The sequence below is a fragment of the Perognathus longimembris genome, chromosome 1, assembly GCF_023159225.1.
Source record: "Perognathus longimembris pacificus isolate PPM17 chromosome 1, ASM2315922v1, whole genome shotgun sequence".
Lineage (NCBI taxonomy): Eukaryota > Metazoa > Chordata > Mammalia > Rodentia > Heteromyidae > Perognathus > Perognathus longimembris.
The window spans coordinates 56,811,808-56,833,885 of record NC_063161.1 but is presented as its reverse complement, the minus strand read 5'-3'; the positions used below and the strand labels follow the sequence as shown (position 1 = coordinate 56,833,885).

At 42.3% G+C, this 22,078-nt stretch overlaps 1 long non-coding RNA gene across 1 annotated transcript in view; it reads right to left on the bottom strand.

Annotated features, from left to right (window-relative positions):
* Window positions 1-7,484: 7,484 nt before the first annotated feature.
* LOC125365624 overlaps window positions 7,485-22,078 on the bottom strand; it is a 53,119-nt gene continuing 38,525 nt past the window's right edge. The window contains exon 2 of the long non-coding RNA XR_007213731.1: window positions 7,485-7,847. This is a non-coding gene — a long non-coding RNA (uncharacterized LOC125365624). The remainder of the gene's footprint in view (window positions 7,848-22,078) is intronic.

Sequence of the window (22,078 nt, the reverse complement as noted above, 5' to 3'; positions counted from 1 at the left end):
TTCCTGCTGTATGTCATCCCCCCCCCCAACCCCCCGGCCATGGAACTTTTCAATAGCTTGTAATGGACTGTTGTGTTTCCTCTTTAGGCCTGGTTGTTATCAGTTCCACTCAGATATTCCTTCCTATTCAGTTTGGAGTGCTTTGTGACACTTATGATTGGGTGTGTGTCTATTTTTTTAATGATTAGAATGTTGATTTATATGTAGAAGACTCATCATTCTGCTTCTCACACATGGGAGTGTTACAAACATTTACTCTTTCAAGCATGTCCATTCTCTGAACTAGGAAAAGGAGACCATAAAATCAAAAGCCACATGTACATTTTATAAGAAATAATTTCCTAGTAAAATAACATGCCAGGGTAGCAATTGAAGAAATCCTCCAAGAGTCAAGAGAATAAACTTGAGTATTTCTAGTTACATAGACAAGGCCAAGGAAAGGAAACACAGGAAGTTGAGTCTCAGCTCTGTCACTTACCTACTTAGTGAGCTTGGGCACCAGCTCAGCCAGAAAAATGGACACTGTCATTATGTAGTACTCTAGAACATATAGCTTACCAATGTGGTATAAAACTTTACAGCAAGTGGCACTGTGGCTCAAAGTGGTAGAGCACTAGCTTTCAGCAAAAGAGCTTAGGGACAGCACCTAAGCCCTGAGTTCAAGCTCCATGACCGACCAAAAAAGACATAAAAACAAAAAGGACTTTACTTATGCAATCTCAGTTCAGCTTGCTTGGTTAGGCAAGTTGAAATTTCAACTATTTCAATGTTTGTGCAGACAGCTGATAAAAAGAAAGGAATGTAAAAGAGAGAAATAGATTTACTGTTTTCTATCGGTGGAAAAGCATGATTTTATGATTAAAAAAAAATCAAGCAAAGGAAGAGGTGACATTGTCCAAAAAAATATAACTATTCCTAACTTATGAAACAGTAACTCCTCTGTATAACACCAAAAAGTAAAACACAAACACCAATTCATATGTACATAAATTAATATCCAGGCTGATAAGCATAAGCCTTCCAAAGTTAAGGAAGCAAGGACTTCTTCGTAATTAGTCATATATATGTATACACACACACACACACACACACACACACACACACATATTGCCAGTCCTGGGCCTTGGACTCAGGGCCTGAGCACTGTCCCTGGCTTCTTTTTGCTCAAGGCTAGCACTTTGCCACTTGAGCCACAGCACCACTTCTGCTGTTTTCTATATATGTGGTGCTGAGGAATCAAACCCAGGGCTTCAAGTATGTGAGGCAAGCACTCTTGCCACTAGGCCATATTTCCAGCCCCAGTCTTAGAGAATTTAAAGGACCCTATACTCTTTACCTCACGTATGGCATATACACGTGCACATCTGAAAGCAGATGGGAGGAGGGCACAGAATGAGTGGAAAATGGGGGGAAAATACAGTAGAGGGGGCCCAACAGCTGCAATGGGCACTAATGAGAACAAACCAAGCAACTCAAGGGCAGCAGGGAGGAGGGAAGAAATTAGAGAAAAAGAAGGAGCAGATTACACTAAGCAAAAGAAAAGAAATGTATATGTATATATATCACCCGATCTGGAAGGAATTGTTTTATTGTTAAAATCATAGAGGTCATAAGCACTGTAGACTAGATTGACAATGTTCTTCAAGGGGAATATTTTTTTTTAAATGAAGAAATCAAGGCAGGGGGTGGGTTGGGGGAGGGAAGGAGGGAGAAAAAATGAGGAAGGAGCTAACAAATATGACAAAAAATGTATATGTATCACTACCTTAACTATGTAACTGTAATACCTCTGTACATCATCTTGACAATAAAAAACTTTATTAAAAATAGACTCATCAGTACTTGATCTAATAAATTACTTAGACTTCTTACCCTAAACTAACTTTAAACTTATATTTTCAAAGTTTACAACGATTTGCTAAGAAAAAGAAAAAAAAGTTTCTCAAATAGTTTACCATCATTTACATACATCTGTCAATTTATCCTACCATGCTTTAACTTACCTAAATGAAGATTTCTGAATGGTATACAGATCTAAAGACTAAACCAAATATGCTGACTTTTCTCTCCCTGACTATAAAAAATGGTGTTTAATTCCAGAAATGTAAGTGTGAGGAATTAAGAGAAAGTCTATTGTAATATTTCATTGTGTTAATGAATTCAAAGAAAAAAAACCCTGGAACTGTGGCTGGGCACCGTGGTTCATGCCTGTAATCCTAGCTACTGAGATCTGAGGATCGTGGTTCAAAGCCAGCCCAAGCAGGAAAGTCCATGAGACTCTTATCTACAATTTACCACCAGAAAGCCAAAAGTGGTGCTGTGGCTCAAGTGACAGAGTGCTAGCCTTGAGCTGAAGAGCCCAGGGCCAGAGTTCAAGCCTCAGAACTGACAAAAACAAACAAAAAACTGGAACTGTGTACTTTGGAAAGGACAAGTGAAAACTATCTGTAGATTATGTGATGAAAATAAAAACTCAGCTGTAAGACTTTTAGAAGTAGTAACTGAATTTATTTACCTTTTTTTTTTTTTTGGTGCCAGTCCTATGACTTGAACTCAGGGCCTTCGTACTGTCCCTTAATTAGCTTTGCTGCCAAGGCAGACAAATCCTTTCAATTGATTGCCAAAAAGCTTTAAGTGGAGCTGTGGCTCAAGTAGTAGAGTGCTAGCCATATGGTTGAGCAAAAAAGCTAAGTAAGAGCTAGAGGTCTGAGTTCAAGTCCCAATACTGGCACAAAGAAAAAGGAAAGTATTAGGAAAGTAGAATTTCATTGTCAGTAGGACTCAGTGTCCATTGAGTACTACTGCTACATTTGTTCACCCTCTGTCCCATGGATTTCATGTGTTAAGGAGAAAAATGAAGCAAGGTATGAGCTGGAGAGTGACAACATTAGGGATAGGAAGTGAGAATGTTTTAGAAGTTGCAGTCTATTCACAATTTCAGAACTTGAAGTAGGTGAGTTATAAAGATATCAAGGATATTTAAAGTGATAGTAGTTAGACAAAAGAGATGAAAAAAATGGAAGAGAATACTGTATTCAGAAATTGGCCAACCGTGAATGAAGATTTAGCTTGTCATCAAGTGCTTGGGAAGATGGATTGTCTAAATGGTGATGTGACACTTTGTGACCATTTGGGCAAAGCAAGGTAAGCTGAGATCTGACCTAAACAGACAGAAATTACAAACTAGGAATAGATTTTCATCTTAATAAAAAAATGCATTAAACTGCTACAAGGTAATTCGCATCATTAAAAAATCTTTTTGACAGAGAATGCTTTTTAGAAGCATTGACATGATATGATAATTGAAGTGCCAGACTTTGAAATCAGGCCCCATTTTACCATGTGAACCCCATTTTACCACATGAACCCCATTTTAGAATCGAAACCTGAGCCAATCAGATTTGTACCTGTGTCCTAATCTTGCTTGCTTGAACACCTGATTGTTGTAACCTTGTTCTTTGCCTTTATAAGCCCTGTGTAATCATAGCTTGAGGCTCCCTCCTAACCTCCGCTGTGTCGGTGGGTAGGACGAGGCCCGAGTTGCAGCTCGCTTAAATAAAGCCTTGCCTTGCTTTTGCATTTCGGAATGTTTGAGTCTCAGTGGTCTTCTTGGTGGTGGTTTTGCGACTTGGCACAACATTTGGGGGCTCGTCCGGGATGGCCCCAGAGACCCCCCCCCCCCCGAGACCCCAGACTCCGAAGGTAAGAAAATAGGGCTGTTCATTCTGTGTGTCTGTGTCTGTGTGGTTTGTAGTTTTGTTTTCTGTTTAGGCCAGCCGCCTGAATCTGAACCTGTAGGTAGTGAAGGACCAGCCAGAGTGGACACGCTCGTATGGGCAGTCCTGGAGCCCTCCACAGGGGGCTCAGGCTTCTCACTACCACCCTGAACCTGAAGGACTGGACCGGGAGGCCCTTCTAACGGGCACCCGTCTAGTCCACTCTATATTCGGGGTTGTCTGGTCCGCTCCTACACAGGAACGGGAGAGAGAGAGCCTCAAGACTGTGTGGTCTGCCCCCTCACAGGGGCAGGAGAGACTCAGTGAGACTGTGTGGTCGGCCCCCTCACAGGGGCAGGAGAGACACAGTGAGACTGTGTGGTCTGCCTCCTCACAGGGGCAGGAGAGACACAGTCGAACCTGTAAGCCATGGCTCCCTAAGTCTGTCTGTAAGTGTTGTCTGGTCTTTGTGCCTATGATTATTTTTGTGTGTTTCTTTCTTGCGCTGTGCCTGACTGACAAACGGATGATGGGGAATGTTCCTTCCACTCCCCTGGACTTGAGTTTAGCTCACTGGAAAGATGTACAGGTGACAGCCCACAATCAGTCAATCAGTGAGAGTGTCTGCAAAAAAGAACTCTAGGGGGACCCCCACCCAGCCTTCTTAAGCAGAAAATTGTTTGGTGTGCTAAAATGTTTTACTAAAACTATCAAACCCTGGAAAATGAGGCTGGAGAATGCTAAAATCATTTGTGAAAGGTTTTTGTCTTAAAATGTACGGCTGATGCTTATTCTGTGTGCTTTAAGATCTTTTGAAAATGTATGTGTGTGTGCATGTGTGAGTGTGAACATGTTCAAGACTGCAGTATGATGAAAAACTAAGTTTAAGTTTAAAGTCAAAGGGTCATCAAGTTTGGGCATTACCAAATGCTTTAAAGGATTTCTAAGGGTTCTTTAATTAAAATAAAAAAAAAATCAGAGCTAAGTGTCAGAAATTTGGATTTAAAAGGATATCTATCTATCTATCTATCTATCTATCTATCTATACTAAACTAATGGATAGAAGTAAACTCTCATTAATTCTATGTATGTAGGAAGAAATGGCAAAATGGGCCAATGTTTCTCACTAATATATTGGAAAGCTGAATGGATAAGTATTTCTAATTGTAATTCTTGCATTGAGGAAAAATTCAAAGGTCTTCATGGCATGCAGTAACTGGGACTGAAGAAAAAAAAAAGAGGCTCTTTTGAAACAAGCAGCCCGTAGGCAAAGGGTGGCACCTGGTTTCAGAATGCCTGTGAGCTTCAGTTTTTCCGATGCAGATAAAAGCTAAAATGTTGTGTTAGTGTTAAAAAGGCTTTGGAAATCAAGAATACATTTCTAGATAAGAAATTTCGAAGTGAAATTGTCCTAAATAATTACTGCAAAGTGAGAAAAGAATTATAGCTACCAAAATGTTTAATTGCCATTCCAGCTTCTTTGTAGGTTTTTTGTAACCGTTTCCAGCAGGCCCACAGAGAAGCACAGGTGATTCCTACAAGTTTGTCAAGATCGAATACTGACCCTTAATAAGTTCCAGGTAAGAGAGCATGCTTAAAAACTACTTCTATGTGGACCACCTTGTTGCTTATAATTGGAGTAAATTGGCCCCTTATAAGACTCACTGATCTGAATCTGCGGTTCGAAAGGCCTGTCAACTTGCCAATGCCCCCAATCAACAGATTACTAAAGGAGCTCGCCTCTGTGGGAATAGGCCAGGCGTGTATTGGGAAGTAGATTTCACAGAAATTACAAATATTTGCTCGTTTTTGTAGACACCTTTTCAGGATGGGTTGAAGCCTATCCAACAAAGCATGAGACTGCAAATGTAGTGGCTAAGAAGATCCTGGAAGAAATCCTACCCAGGTATGGCTTCCCATCACCATTGGGTCAGACAACGGACAGGCTTTCGTCTCAAAAGTAAGTCAGGGAATAGCTGCAGCACTGGGGACGGATTGGAAATTGTATTGTGCTTATAGACCCCAGAGTTCAGGACAGGTAGAGAAAATGAATCGGACTCTAAAAGAAACCTTAACTAAACTGGCCTTAGAGACTGGCGCAGACTGGGTGTCACTCCTTCCTTTTGCTCTGCTTAGAGTAAGAAATTCTCCCTATCAGCTTGGCTTTACTCCTTTTGAAATAATGTATGGGTACCCCCCGCCCATTATCCCTAGCCTTCAGACTGAATTGCTTGCTGATTTGGATGATGCTGAATTTTTGTGTAAACTCGATTATTTGCAGTTCGTGCACAAGAATGTGACCCCAACTTAAGGCATTATATGATTCTGCTTCTGTCCCTACCCCCCATTTATTCAGACCAAGGGACTGAAATCCTTAGAACCACGGTGGAAGGAACCCTAGACGGCATCGCCACTTGGGTTCATTGCTTCCACGTCAGCCCAGCTGACCCCTTTGCCCTGGACGACGACTACCGTGGTGGAACATGGGAGGTCTCCAAGCACCCAACTCAGCCGCTTCGCCTTTGCCTCAAGAAAAGAAAGTTAGACTGAATATTGTTATAATTTTCTTTTTGCCTTCTTTCCTTACTAACCTGGCTAGTGTTGATGTTATTTTGGCAGCTCACTCCAAAGTGAAGTGACCCCCTTATTTTAGGTAGTTTTGGGCTTGCTCAGGAATACGGGTATAGCCACCTGACCCTTAGAGCACAGCTGAGAAGTTTATGTATTATTTTGTTGCTTACATTTGGATACTAAACACTATACAGCTAATGGTAAGTCTGTATAGCTGAAAGTTAATTTTCAGTTTGCAGTAATCCTGCAGTCCCTTGGTAAAGTAGACTAAGGTTATAGGTTCCTGGCTAGGTAAGGTCAACGCCCCTGAGTCAGCCTGAAGAAGTTACAGAAGATGGATGATCTTCACCCATCAGCCCCCCTTTAAAACCGAGGGACCAGAGTTATTTTCGGATACTACTTTGGGCCCTACTGGCCCATGCCTTACCTCTATATCATCCCCTAGACATGCAAGCCATTGAAATGGACAGAATGGAGCCATGATTGGCTCCCAAGGTACCAAAAAGAAAAAGGGGGAAATGAAGTGCCAGACTTTGAAGTCAGGCCCCATTTTACCATGTGAACCCCATTTTAGAATCGAACCCTGAGCCAATCAGATTTGTACCTGTGTCCTAATCTTGCTTGCTTGAACACCTGATTGTTGTAACCTTGTTCTTTGCCTTTATAAGCCCTGTGTAATCACAGCTTGAGGCTCCCTCCTAACCTCCGCTGTGTCGGTGGGTAGGACGAGGCCTGAGTTGCAGCTCACTTAAATAAAGCCTTGCCTTGCTTTTGCATTTCGGAATGTCTGAGTCTCAGTGGTCTTCTTGGTGATGGTTTCGTGACTTGGCACAACAATAATATTGGTACAATAACAAAGCCAGAAAATGAATTAAGAGGCCTACATAATTGACTCTATTAAAATGTAAAGTAAGGTAAGGCTCACATCTGTAATCTTAAATATTCAGAAGGATGAGATCTGAGAGTCACAGTTCAAAGGCCATCCTCGGCAAGAAAATACATGAGACTCTTGTCTCCAATAACCAGCAAAAGCCAGAAGCAGAGCTGTGGCTCAAGTGGTAGAAAACTAACCTTGAGTGAAAAAGCTAAGGGAGAGCATGCAGGCCCTGAGTTCAAGCTCTAATACTGGCAAACACACACACACACACACACACACACACACACACACACACACACACATTACTTAATAGTCAGCAATAGCATCCTCAGTGTGCATGTTTACTCACATATTTTCAAAGTATGTACAGTTCTCTGTTACTGAAGAAATTATTCTGGAGAAACCCAAGGCTTGAGGACCTTACTTTACAAAAACATTATGGTTTGAGGATTAGTAGGATTTATAACAAGAAATTAATGTTGAGGTGAAGAGGAGAGTGAAACATGACAAGGACAGAGGAGGAGGGAGGGTGGAGCTCTTGGGGACTTGGGGCACTAGAGCTGCTGGAAGGAGGTTCAAGTCTCCCTGAGTCTTTCTGAGCTTGTCATACTCTGTGCTCTCTGCATGCATTCATTCTTCTCATTCATCTCCCAACAGGCTGATGAGGCAGCAGATATTGTCATCTGTATTTTAAAAACAAAGAAACTGGCTGAGAAAGGATTACGTAAATAACCTAAGATCACACCACAAAGCAATAGCAGAGTCAAGACTTGAAATCAGAAACCTTGGACCCCAAGCTTGCCAGTACTGGGGCTTGCCAGTACCCTCAGGACTTGGGCCCTGTCCACTCAAGGCTGCTGTTCTACCACTTGGAGCCACAGCTCCACTTCAGCTTTTTGATAGTTAACTGGAGGTAAGAGTCTCATGGACTTTCTTGCCCAGGCTGGCTTTGAAGCATGATATTCAGATCTCAGTCTCCTGTGTATCTAGGATTACAGGCATGAGCCACTGGTGCCCAGTTCCAAGTTTGTGTTCTTGTACCATGATACCTATGACCTTTTAAGTAAGAATAACATTACAGTAATTTCTCCCTCCCCCAACTTGTTTTTGGTTAACTGCCCAGAATTTTTTTAAAAAAAACCTAAGTGCCACATGCTCCAGTTTATTTTTGTTCAGAGATAAGAAGTACACAGAGAGATGTGGGTCCTTTTATGGCATGTTAACATTTATTCTGTATTTACAACTTGCTGTGTATCAGAACTTTCTTCTTAGTTGAAAATGGAGGCATTAATTCCAGTGAAGGATCTGAATATGTATGCTGTGTAAATTTCTAGTTTTTCCTTTGGTGTGTGGCCATTTGCATTTGTCTCTCACCCTGTGCCTTGAATAGTAGCTGTAAACTTCAAATATTAAAGTCAACAAAGCACTGCATATGATTTTCTACACTGTAAAGGTGGAGATACAGGAACCTGAGGGGCAGATCTGCACAATCTGGGATTTCTGCTGTAGACATGTGTTCCCATGGGAAGCGGTCCCAAGAGTGAAGGTAACAGCAAGAATTCTATGGCAGGACTGAGTGGGAGTGGAAAATTTAAGAAGATAACACCATGTCTAGCAATTATTTACTCATCAGATATTTTCTGGGTAGCAAATGTGGGAAATATAGTGATGTCTCAACCATCATTTCTTCTTAGAAGGAACCTATGAACCAGAAGGGAAGACAATGTATAAGTAAGTTTCAGTGAGGAAGATCAAGAAGAGCCTTAGTCACTGGCTACAGAAGAGCATGCACAAGTGCATGAGCAGTGCCTGGCATCACCAGAAGTATCAAGAGAGACGTTCCAGGGGAGAGGAAACAGCTGTTCTGAGCCACTCTATTTGATTTGTGACATCCAGCACAAAATGAAAATAGGGATCACTTTCTTAAAAACAATTGTGACTATTTGGGCACCAGTGACTCTTGTCACTGCCATCTACTTAGGAGGGTGAGATCTGATGATCTTCAGATCAGGTTCAAAGCTTGCTTAGGCAAGAAAGTCCATGAGACTCTTATCTCCAATGAACTACCAAAAGCCAGAAGTGGAGCTGTGGCTCAAGTGGTAGAGCACTAGCCAGGAGCACAAAAGGTCCGATACAGTTCCCAGGCCCTAAATTCAAGCCCCAGGATGAGCACAAAAACAAATGACAAACAAACAAGACTTCCAAAATACCTCAAGCATGGACACTTGTAATTGAATTTCCTTCCAGTTAGACTGTAACACCCACACGGGAAAAATTACTAATCACCATTCAATAAATCCATGCAGCCTGGGTATTGATGTTATTTGTTTATCTTGAAGTGTTGTCTAATTAAAACCATTGGTCTAAGAGAATATATAGTTAAAACAATTATGCTGTTGTGCCCATAACAAGTTTGGAGGAACCATAGGATAGTGGAAGGGTGATGGGAATGTTTACTATTTGTTGTGTTTCCCCCAGAGAGTGACACTTTCTGGGAACTTCAAGGGAATATTTTTTTTTTTTAAAGTGAGGTTTATTTTTTATTTTTATTTATTTATTTATTTTTTGCCAGTCTTGGGCCTTGAACTCAGGGCCTGAGCACTGTCCCTGGCTTCTTTTTGCTCAAGGCTAGCACTCTGCCACTTGAGCCACAGCGCCACTTCTGGCCGTTTTCTGTATATGTGGTGCTGGGGAATCGAACCCAGGGCCTCATGTATACAAGGCAAGCACTCTTGCCACTAGGCCATATCCCAAGCCCTCAAGGGAATATTTAATACTTTCTCCAGCATCTTGTATCTCTGAAAGTAATGGTATAGATGACACAAGGTAACTGTTAGTTACTGTTGGAAACTAGAACAGAAGCCCTACCTGTTGATTATAGAAAGCAGGGAAGATAGGATTTTTGTATTATTATTCACAACCACTCACTGCACACTGTAAGAGTGTTATACATGTTACCTGTAACTATGTAACTTATGGTATCTGTCTGTGGAGTCCACCTACCTTTTCCAATAATATCAGGCTTTGTCATGCAACTTGCTTTGACCAATGGAATGACAAAAAGCCATGTACAGCAGGTCTGTGAAATAGTTACTAAAAGATAATTTTAAGGGCATGACAGTTTGGTGTTCTCTCTTTCTCTCTGGTTTGAACTCAGGACCTGGGTGTTGTCCCTGAGATCTTTTGCTCAAGGCTAGGCTAGTACTTTACCACCTGAGCCACAGCTCCAGTATCAGCTTTTTGGTGGATAATTGGAGATAAAAGGTCTCACATACTTTGTTGCTGGAGATGGCTTCGAAATGCAATCATCTGATCTCAGCCTCTCAAGTGGCATCTGAAGGCAATGCCTCTTTTTGATTCCCTGCTCCAGGTCTAACATGTCCCGCAGAAGAGTGCTCTTTCAGCATGGATGATCCTATATGAAGAAGCCACTTATGGCAGTAGACAATGCATGCCTCAGTTGTGGAAAAGCGACTGAGATTTGGGGTTATTAATGACCATAATCTGGTGAAAGCTGGCTAGCACAGTGTCTAAATTCAATCTCACCATCAAAAGAAATAAGATATTTGCAGATTTGTGTTGAGCACCTCATTGCTTTTCTCCAAATACTTATTCCATTACCTCTTCCCAATGACAACTACAGTCATAGGTAGTATACATTTATTTTGTATCCCAATATTGTCTATGAAATATATAATTACATTTAATTATATATTAATACTATATTAATATAATGCTATATAATTAATACTATTGGATACTATGCACTTACATATATTTAAAAATTGCCATATTTTTACATAAGCCAAATTTAGGAAAAAAATTAATAAGACACTATTATTTTTTTGATGCCAGTCCTGGGGTTTGAACTCAAGGCCTGGGCACTGTCCTTAAGACTTTGTGCTCAAGCTAGCATTCTACCACAGTTCCACTTCTGGCATTTTGGTGGATAATTGGAGTTAAGGGACTTTCCTGCCAATCTGTCTTTGAACTGTGATCCTCAGATCCCAGTAGGTAGAATTACAGGCATGTGCCACCTGTGTCTGAATAAGACAATACATTCCTTAAAAAGATAATGATAGGGTGGAAAAGCAATATTATTTCTCCTTATGATGTTTTAAATTTCTTCATGTAATTTGCCAGTTTTCTTCTAATTGTCACTATGAACCATGCCCTGTACTAAGGATTTGGAATCAGGACATAAAAGGACCTGGCCTCATTGAGCTTACCTCCTGAAGGAAGAGCAAGACACTAAGCAAATAAGCACAACAGGCCACAAGAAACACTAGGTAAGGCCCCTTCTTCATATTCACCCATTCTGGTGAATGGTACTGGGACTTGAACTCAAAGCCTCATGCTCTTGCTTAGCCTTTCTGCTCTACCACTTGAGTCACAGCTCTACTTCTGGCTGTTTTTGCTGCTTAATTGGAGATAGCATCTTGCCAGTGTCTGCCAGGGCTGGCTTTGAAGCATGAGTCTCGGATCACAGCTTCCTGAATAGCTAGGTTTAAAGGTGTAAGTTACTGGCACCCAGCTAGGTGTTATTTTCTTGTTCTTTGGTGCCTGGCTAAGTGTAACTAGGACAAAACAGAAGCAAAGCCTTGAGAGTGATTCAGTTTCAAGTCACAAGATCAATTATGAGAAGCTCTAGGATTATCAGTATGATCACAGGAGATCCATGGCAGAGGTTCGGAAGGTGATTCATAATGTCTTTTTTCCTTGAATATTAGTGCTCATTACCTGAAAATTACTCAGCCTTGGCCTTTAGGGAAATCTTAAGTGCCTATCCCAAATGGCATAATACTATTTGAAACGCCAAGATTTCATGATAACCAACAACATTGAAAAAGGAAGGCTCTTGTTGGAGTACCAGTGCAATTATTTCTAGCAGAGAACGCGTTCTTTAGATAACTCCTGTGTCTGACCTTTGTGGTTGGAATCAATTATCTCAAGAAAACTAGGCAGCAGGTAGAGAAAGGGAAACATTCTTATTTAAATTTTTTTTCTTTGTCAGTATTGAATTCATGGCCTGAGTGCTGTCCCTTAGTATTTTCCCTCAAGATTGGCACTCTATCACTTGAGACAAGGCTCCACTTCTGGCTTTTTGCTGGTTAATTGGAAATAAGCATCTCATGGACTTTCTTGACTGGGATAGCTTTGAACCCAAATCTTCAGATCTCAGTCTCCTGCATAGCTAGCATTACAGGTATGAGCCAACAGTGCCAAGTTTCCCTTAGATTTATTTAGCCCTTCTTGTCAAAACAAATAAGAGAGGTCCAACTTAAATAGATAAAGGAAAAAAGTCATAGAAATGACCCTGAAGATATGTTTGCTGTTTCTTTTTGACTGTATACATTTATAATCAAAGCTGACATTTTAAAATGCGAATTGGAGGACCGTAGGTTCAGGTGAAGAAGTGAGGCTGTAAATACAAGAATATAAATGAAGATGTGGTGAGCCAGTGGTGTTGCTTAGGGACTATACCTTAATTGTGCTTATATTACCGAATGCTGAAGAAGCATTAGTTAATGTTATACGTTTATACATGTTCTTGCCATTTCATCATTCATTTGTTCATTCATTTAATTTCTTGGAGTTTCTGAAGGAAACACTAAAAGTAACAGAAGGAAGAAGAGAATACTCTACTTTCAAAACGTTGCAATGTCTGGAAATTACATTATTAATCATTAAGGAAATGGCAGGTAAATTATTGCATAATGACTTTGTTAATTAGAAACTGGTCATTAGAAAGCCTTCAGTAGGGGGCTGGGATTATGGCCTAGTGGCTAGAGTGCTTGCCTCATATACATGAAGGAAGCCCTGGGTTTGATTTCTCAGCACCACATACATAGAAAAGGCCAGAAGTGGCGCTGTGGCTCAAGTGGTAGAGTGCTAGCCTTGAGCAAAAAGAAGCCAGGGACAGTGCTCAGGCCCGGAGACCAAGCCCCAGGACTGGCAAAACAACAACAACAACAACAACAACAACAAACAAAAAATAAAAGAAAGCCTTCAGTAGGAATAGATAAAATGCTTGGGACAGGCCAGGTACCAGTGTCTCATGCCTGTACTTTTAGCCACTCATGAGGCTGAGGTCTGAGAATCACTGTTTGAAGCCAGACCAAGCAGTAAAGTTCATGAGACTCTTATTTCCAATGAACTGCCACAAAACTGGAAGTGGCGCTGTGGCTCAAAGTGGTAGAGAGCGGTGTCCAGGCCCTTCAAACCCCAGGACTGGCACACAGACCCAAAACTGCTTGCGTCACAAAGTCAAATGAAGAAATAGGTGCCAAGAAATGATACAAAAGTTGTTCTCTGGTGCACCAAAAGAGCATGAAGACTGGAAAGGCCTGTGAGTGAAAGTGTAGGATCTGAGTGTGTTCTCCCCGTGGATGTGGAGGACGGAGCTGGTTCTTTCACCATCATCCCTTTCCATCGAGGGTGGGCCTGAGGGGACAAAAAAACCTTTCACTTGTGCCCAGTGGGCTGGGACACTGTTGGTTCCTATCCATGTTTGTCTGCCCTTTTCTCCTCTGATCAAAGGGGGAAACTTGCCTTCGGTAGGGGCTAATGACATTAGAGAGAAGCCGGGAGACCATGGCTTAAGCCTGTAATCCTACCTACTTGGAAGGCTGAGATAGGAGGATTGTGATTCAAAACCAACCTGGGGAGGAAACTGCATGAGGTTCTTATCTCTAATTAACTACCCCAAACAAACAAAAAGAAAATTAAGAAAAACTCAAACCACCAAAAAAAAAAATTTAACAAAACAAAAACTCCCAAAATAAAACAAAAAACAGAGATAGACCAGGAGTTAGAGACATGGATGGATATATAGGAAAGGAGGTAGATTGTTAGATCCATCTGAAAACAGTTTTGAGTCCCTGAGACAAGCTTGTAAATTTGGCAATTGCACAAACTCATAAAATCCTTCCTGTGCTGGGCGCTGACGGCTCACAGCTGCAATCCTAGCTACTCAGGAGGCTGGAATCTAAAGACTGCAGTTCAAAGACAGTCTGGGAAGGAAAGCACATGAGACTCTTATCTCCAATTAAGCAGCAAAAAAGCCAGAAGCAGGGCTGTGGCTCAAGTGGTAGAGCACTAGATTTGAGCAAAAGCACCCAGGCCCTAAGTTCAAGCCCTAGCAGCCCTGGCATTATAAAAAAAAAAAAGATAAAGAAAAAAAATCCTGTTTTTATAGTAGTTAACTTGGTGTCATGTACTCAGAATTGAAAGGACTTTGACAATAGATTTGATTTAATTTTTTAAAGAGATCTATTTTGTGTTAGAACATGCCAAGGTTGTTACTTATTTATTTGCTTTAAAAGCTACCTTCTTTGCTTTCTGAAGTAGAACATTTTGTCCTGTGTGTGTGTAGATACTGCATTTTTTGAATCATTTCCTATTAAATTACTGATAGAATTTGGTCCCTATTGAACGGTCATTTCCTTTTATGTCTTTTTTCTTGGCTTTTCCTGCAACATCAACCGCATTAACTATTTCCCCACATCCTGCATCTGGCAATAGCCAGCTTGAGAATGCTTTGAAAGGGCAGTCTGAACCATAATGTGAATTCCAATGTGCACAGGGCAGGAGTAGCTGGGGAATTCTGAATCAATCCACAGCATTAATACAGCACCTAGGATGTGCCCAGCCTGGGGGCCGTACTGATAACAGTAGACAGAACCTAACACGATTTCACTAAGGATGTTTCTCAGTTCCTCAGCATCCTTAAATCATGTGTGTGTGTGTGTGTGTGTGTGTGTTTGTGTGTGTTCATGTGTCTGTTCATGTGTGTGTGTATGTGTGTGTTTGTGTGTGTTCATGTGTGTGTTCATGTGTGTACTTGTGTGTGTGTGCATGTGTATGTATGTGCACTCACCACAGGCACAGGGATTTGAACCTAGTCCATCCTGGGGGCTTATTTAATTTACCTTTATTACTTATTTACTTACAATCTCAGTACGAGAAACAGGCCAACCAGCAAGAGTTCTTGAACTTCTACTCTGCTGAACTAATTGAGATATATATGTATATATATATATTCTATCTTATTGTATAAGTAAATGAAAATATTTAATGCACTAAGATCCCAGATGGCAAAGGTAATGGTGTTTTTGTGGTGGGAGGGAGAGAGGCTGGTACTAGGGCTTGAACACAGATCCTAGGCACAGTTCCTTAGCTTCTTTGCTCAAGACTAGTGCTCTACTACTTACAGCTCTACTGTTTGGCTTCTTGGTGGTTAATTGGAGGTAATGATCTCATGGGCTTTCCTTCCTGAGGTGGCTGTGGCTGTGGGCCAGGATCCTCAGGTCTCCCCTTCCTGGGTAGCTCCGGTTACCGGCCAGAGTCAGTGGCACAGGCTGCAGAGGTGAATTCAACCCCAGGCAGTCTGGCCCCTTACCTTTGGATTCTGCTCTTTGAATAATCTGATAAGACATCCACTCAGAATTGCTGAACAGAACTCCAATCAAGTTTTAATTTACTTTTATTATTTTTGCAAAAATATATATTAAATGCATTTTTTTTTCTCTGCCTGTCCTGGGGCTTGAACTCTGGGTCTGAGCACTGTTCCTGAGCTTCTTTTGCTCAGGGCTACCACTCTACCACTTGACCCATAGCTCTACTTGTGGCTTTTTTTTTTTTTTTTTTTGCTAGTCCTGGGGCTTGAACTCATGGCATGGGCACTGTCTCTGTGCTTCTTTGTGCTCAAGGCTAGCACTCTACCACCTGAGCTACAGTGCCACTTCCAGCTTTTTCTGAGTGGTTTTCTTGGAGATGAATATCATGGACTTTCCTGACTGGCCTGTTCTGGAACCTCAGTCCTCAGATGTCAGCCTCTTGAGTAACTAGGATAACAGGTGTGAGCTGCCAGTGCCCAGCTTCAAATGCAGTTTTGGAAGTGAGGCATACTGATCACTCATCTGCAGGAGAGGATTGAAGAGTCCTTTCTCAACGTGTCACCTGAATGTTTAGCCAGAGAGAGAAATGCTTGGAAAGGAAGAATTCAGCCATTTGTGCATCTGTTCCACAGAATTTTCAGCAGACTATATGCTGCAAAGCAAATTTTGTAGAAAACCCTCAGTTTGGTAAAGGTAAATGAAAAGGAAACAAACCTTAAAATATGACACAGTGTAGTAAGTCCTGAAACAATGGAATTTCACAGGTTTGGTTGCAGCATGGAGAGAGGTGGAGGGAGAGAAGGGGAGACGAAAATGTTAAATGTTTGACAAATGAGTTCAGCATTGAAACTAAGTCAGAATTCCTCAGTTGCCACAAGTCCTGCTGGTAGGCATGGGAAAGAGTTCTAGGGGAGACTGCTAAGCTAACTTAGGGGTTCTGGCTGTAAATGCAGGTATAGAAAGACAGGTTGTGCTGACCAAAAGAAAGTACAACTTATTGGGACTCACTTTCAAGAGATGTGTTCAGTGTCAGGGCTATCTAACATTTCTTTCTCATCCTCCTCCCCTTTCTCCCTCCATCTCCCCCTCCTCTCTTTTGGTGGTACTGGAGTTTGAACTCAGGGCCTTAAACTTGCTAGGCATATACTATGGCTGAGCCAGTCCTCTTAACTTTCTTTCAATTGTTCTCCCTGTCTCTCTCTGTCTCTCTGTCTGTCTCTCTGTCTCTGTCTCTGTCTCTGTCTCTGTCTCTGTCTCTCTCTCTCTCTCTCTCTCTCTCTCTCTCTCTCTCTCTCTGTGCCTGGGCACTGTCCCTTAGCTTTGTTACTCAAGGTTGGTGCTCTATCACTTGAGCCACAATTCCATTTTCAGATTTTGGTAGTTAATTGGAGATAAAAGTGTCATAGACTTTCTGTCCTCACTGGCTTCGAACAGCCATCCTCAAATTTTCAGCCTCCAGAATAGCCAGAATAGCATAAGGCATCAGGTCATTCAGTCAGTCTTGTAACTTCTTTGGAAGATAGTTAAAAATATTTTTCATGAATTGGTTTAAACCTATGAATAGTCTTCACCTAGAATATTTTGACAGATTAGAAATTCTGTCCCTAGGTTTGTTTTTTGTATGACATGCAGATAGGAAATTTAAAAAAAGATTTGCATTATTTCCTGCCATCAATTCAATAACATTTTACTAGTTGTATGAGTTATTGCTTGCTGTGTAACAAATTATCCTAAAAATTAGACTCTCAAAACAGCAGACACTTATTACTCAGAGTTTCTGTGAGTCAGGAAGCCAGGAATGGTTCTTTTGGCACAGAGTCTCTCACGAAGCTATAGGTGGGAGTGATGGCTAGGCTGCATTCAGCTCAAGGCTAGACCGGGGGAGGAACTGTTTCCAAGTTTACACCTATGTGCTGGTTGACAAGATTCAGGTTCTCTGTGAGCCACAGTGCCTTGTTAGGAAGTCCCATTTCTGTGGTGCCTCAGTCCCTTCCCATGTACTTGGTGTGTGTGTGTGTGTGTGTGTGTGTGTGTGTGTGTGTGTGTGTGTGTGTGTGTACCGGTCCTGGGCCTTGAACTCAAAGCCTAGGTGCTGTCCCTGAGTGGTTTTGTTCAAGGCTGGCACTCTACCACTTGAGCCACAGCTCTACTTTCAGCTTTTTAGTAATTAATTGCAGAGAAGTACCTCCTAGACGTTCCTGCCTGGTTTGGCTTCTAACCTCCCTCCTCAGATCTCACCCTCCTGAGTAGCTGGGATTACAGGTGTGAGCCACCACAGCCCCCAAGTACTTTCTTATTTTATGAGCTCCGTGGGCATAGTTCAGAATGTGTAGGTTCATGGCATCGTTGCCTGGGTGGGTTCTTGTGGATCTGCTTATGGCTTTCTTGAGATTCAGAAAGGGAGATGAGGGGTTCAGGAGCAGTGGGTGTCAGCCTTGGGAGTGATATGGGGAAAGAGAAGCAACAGTGCTGTTGGAACAAGAGTGCTTCTCAGGTCTTGCTTGGCTTCATGTTTCCCCTGAGGCCCAGACTTGCTCACCCTTCCAGAATCAACACTGTGAGCACATTGGCGTTGCCCTGCTGCTGCTGGGAGCTGAGGTTATTATTCCTGTGGTCCAGCCAGGGCCCCATCCTGAGGAACATGGAGCCAATGTGCTGTGGGAGTTGGAGCTGGTGTTGAAGTTGGCTGGTTTCTCTCCAGCCACAGTGGTTCCCATTGGAGGTGAGCCAATGCAGGAGGGTGGGAAGGGAGGAACTTGTACCATATGCATCTTTCCGAGTGACAGGAGTCCATAGGACACTGTGGAATCTTCCCTGTGGGATGATCTCAATTAGTGCTATTTAATTTTATTATTTCTTAAACATTTCATTTTATTTTGGTAGTACTGGGGTTTGAGCTCAGTGCCTCATGTTTGCTTAGCTTGATCGCTCACCTGGTACTTTACTACTGGAGTCACAACTCCATTTCTAGTTTTTTGGTGATTAATTGGAGATAAGTCTCATGGATTTTCCTGGCTGGCTTTGAACTATGATCCTCAGATCTCAGCCTCCTGAGTAGCTAGGATTAGGTGTCAGTTACTGACATCTAGCTTTTTGTTGCTTATTACGGGGGTGGGGTCTTGTAGACTATTTTTGCCTAGGCTGGTTTTTGAACCCTGATTCTCTAGATCTCTGTCTCCCATGTAGCTAGAATTAAGAAGCATTATTGGGGGCTGGGGATATAGCCTAGTGGCAAGAGTGCCTGCCTCGGATACACGAGGCCCTAGGTTCGATTCCCCAGCACCACATATGCAGAAAACGGCCAGAAGCGGCGCTGTGGCTCAAGTGGCAGAGTGCTAGCCTTGAGTGGGAAGAAGCCAGGGACAGTGCTCAGGCCCTGAGTCCAAGGCCCAGGACTGGCCAAAAAAAAAAAAAAGAAGCATTGGCACACAGACCAGCTACTACAATTCCTTTTGGCTATGAATGATAGTGCAATGAGACCTCATGTTGTAACTATTTCCAACCTGATTGCATTTAATTCTCCTGGTACATGGAAGGAGGTGGTTGGGGGAGCCTGAACACTTATAACCTCCATTCAATCCCCAATTCTTGAGAAATGAGGAAAATAAGTAAGAAAAATGGGCTTTCATTGCCTTAAAAATCTAGTTCTAATCGTCAGAGGTGACTATTGCAGCTTATGGGCTGTGTGTTTGATTTTTGCATTTGAAAAACTAGAGATGGTCTCTTTCTCTAAATCTGAGGTATAAACTAAGAGATTCTTTGTGTAGTTCCCTCTGATTTTTAAGCAAGACATCACCACCTCCGTGTGGAGTTACACGGAGCTGGAGAACAGTCTCCTCTTAGTGATTTATTAACTGAGTGGGTCTCATCTCGAAGTGCTGCTTTCTCAGCAATATTGATGTGTATTTTATCATAGGGTAGGATCCATCAAGGACTGGAAACAGCTAGTCAAGAGCTACAAGAGTACCTGTCACAATGAAGAATCTTGCAAGAGGAGAATGATTATTTTACTGTATAAATTGTCACCTTTGTGGCCAGCAGAGATTTTATAGAGGCATGAATGAAGTATTCTTGAAAGAGGTATGTGTTGAATTGTATGAGTTAGTCAACAAGTATTTATAAGAATATCAACTCTCTGTCCAGTACTAGTGGCTCAGGCCTTAATCTTAGCTACTCAGGAGGCTGAGATCTAGAGGATCATGGTTTGAAGTCAGCCAGGCAGATAGGCTGTGACACTCTTATGTTAATTAACTGGCTTGGACTGGAAGTGTGGCTCAAGTGGTAAAATGCCAGCTGTGAGAAAAAAAAAAACATGCTGAGTGAAAGTCTAAAACTTCAAGTTCATGCGCTGGTGTCAGGAAACACATGCACACACACACACACACACACACACACACACACAAATCTACTTCCAACATAGGTGTGTTAGACCTCATTGTACAAGAAACAAAGATATAAACTATAACTAGTAATTACAAACTTGTAATCATTTTCAGCAAGACACTACATTGAAAACATTAGGAAAAATTTAAGCTTTAAGCTTTAAGAATCTCATTAATGCCAGGTGCTGGCGACTCATACCTATAATCCTGACTTTTCAGGAGGCTGAGATAAGAGCATCACAGTTCAAAGCCAGCCTCGGCAGGAAATTCTATGAGACTCTTACCTACAATTGGCCATTAGAAAACTGGAAGTGGTGCTGTGGTTCAAAGTGGTAGAGCACTAGCCTTGAGTGAAAGAGAACTCAAGGACAGCATCTAGGCTCTGAGTTCAAGCCCCACAAATGACAAAAAAGAATCCAGGTATCCTTATAGTCTATCTATCTATCTATCTATCTATCTATCTATCTATCTATCTATCTATCTATCTATCTATCTATCTATCTACCTACCTACCTATCTGTCTATCTGTTAGTGCCACTACTTGGGCTTGAACTCAGGGCCAGGAGGGCTGTTCTCCTTCACTTGGCTATTTCCCTCAACACTGGTAATCTAGCCCTTGAGCTGCAGCCCCACTCTGGCTTTTTGGTAGTTAGTTGGAGATAGTTTCCTGCCTGGGCTCCACCTCCCAAGTTGCTAGGATTACAGAGATGAGCCACCAGTGCCTGAAATCAAAACAGTCCTGTCATTCCCCTATATGTCTTCCCTTCCAATGATCTATATGATGGCAAGAATTCACTTCTGGCTTTTGGGTTTCACATTTTGTCTGAGGCATTCCCAATTTCATTGGTGATAAATATGAGCAGGAAGCCGAAGTCTATGCCTGGTTAATACAGATAAACACCTATGCACACCTGCCTTCTGCCCTAATTTATTTTTTTATTTTTATTTTTATTTTTGCCAGTCCTGGGCTTTGGACTCAGGGCCTGAGCGCTGTCCCTGGCTTCTTTTTGCTCAAGGCTAGCACTCTGCCACTTGAGCCACAGTGCCACTTCTGGCCATTTTCTGTATATGTGGTGCTGGGGAATCGAACCCAGGGCTTCAAGTATACAGGGCAAGCGCTCGTGCCACTAGGCCATATCCCCAGCCCCCTTCTGCCCTAATTTATGTGCCCTTTGCCTGTATACAGACCATGTGCTTTTGGAGAGATCTGCAGGTCTCTCACTTTTGCCCTTGGCTCCCACAAGGTCACTTTTTCCTCTTACATCTTGGCATTTCCACTTAGCTTTCTCTTGTCAACTTTGAGGTCATCTCTCTTTTCTGTCACCCCATTGTCCTTCAGAAGTCTTTCCCCTGAAGCCCTTCCAAGCAGGTGCTGTCTGGCCTTGGTCCCAAATGTCTTGTAAAAGTCCTCCCTCCCCAACACTGACGTGCCGGTCTTTATTTAGACTTCGTGTTTCCATGTGTGTCACATGGTGGTTACCAGAATCTACCCCATTTTCCTCTGGGACAGCTCAGAGGAAAGAAAACCCAGGTTGCTTCATAGAATGCCTCGTGGGATTATGAATGCCACAGAGAAGTGACACTAGGGCACGGGAACATTGCGGACACTTCTCCTTCCTTTCGTTTCTTAGTTTAGCCATTCTCACCTTAGTCTGCTACCTTACCATGAACTAACAATGTATTAGGCAAGACTTCTGAACTGTGTCCTACAAGAATGTGCACAGGTTTGGACTGGTGAATGACTCATTGAGTCTAAGGAATTTAAAAGTGTTGATGGTCTAGGAAAGTCAGCTTGAGAAATGAGAGCGGGGGGGGGGGGGGGCTGGGGATATGGCCTAGTGGCGAGAGAAATGAGAGAGGGGGAGAGAGAGAGAGAGACAGAACAGAAAACACAGAGGAACAAGGTGGGAGGTGGGAGGTTAAGAGGGGAAGGGACACACACACACACACACACACACACACACACACACACACAGAACTAGGTAAGAAGTCCTGCTACAGAAAGGACTAATCGAGGCACTCCAAGGCCAGTTACTCTCCCTGACCGTGGGGTACAGGTGCTGAGAGGGTGAGATGGCTGGAAGAAGAGGAAAGGACCATCTCTTATGCTCGGCTTCAATTCAGTTGGCAGTA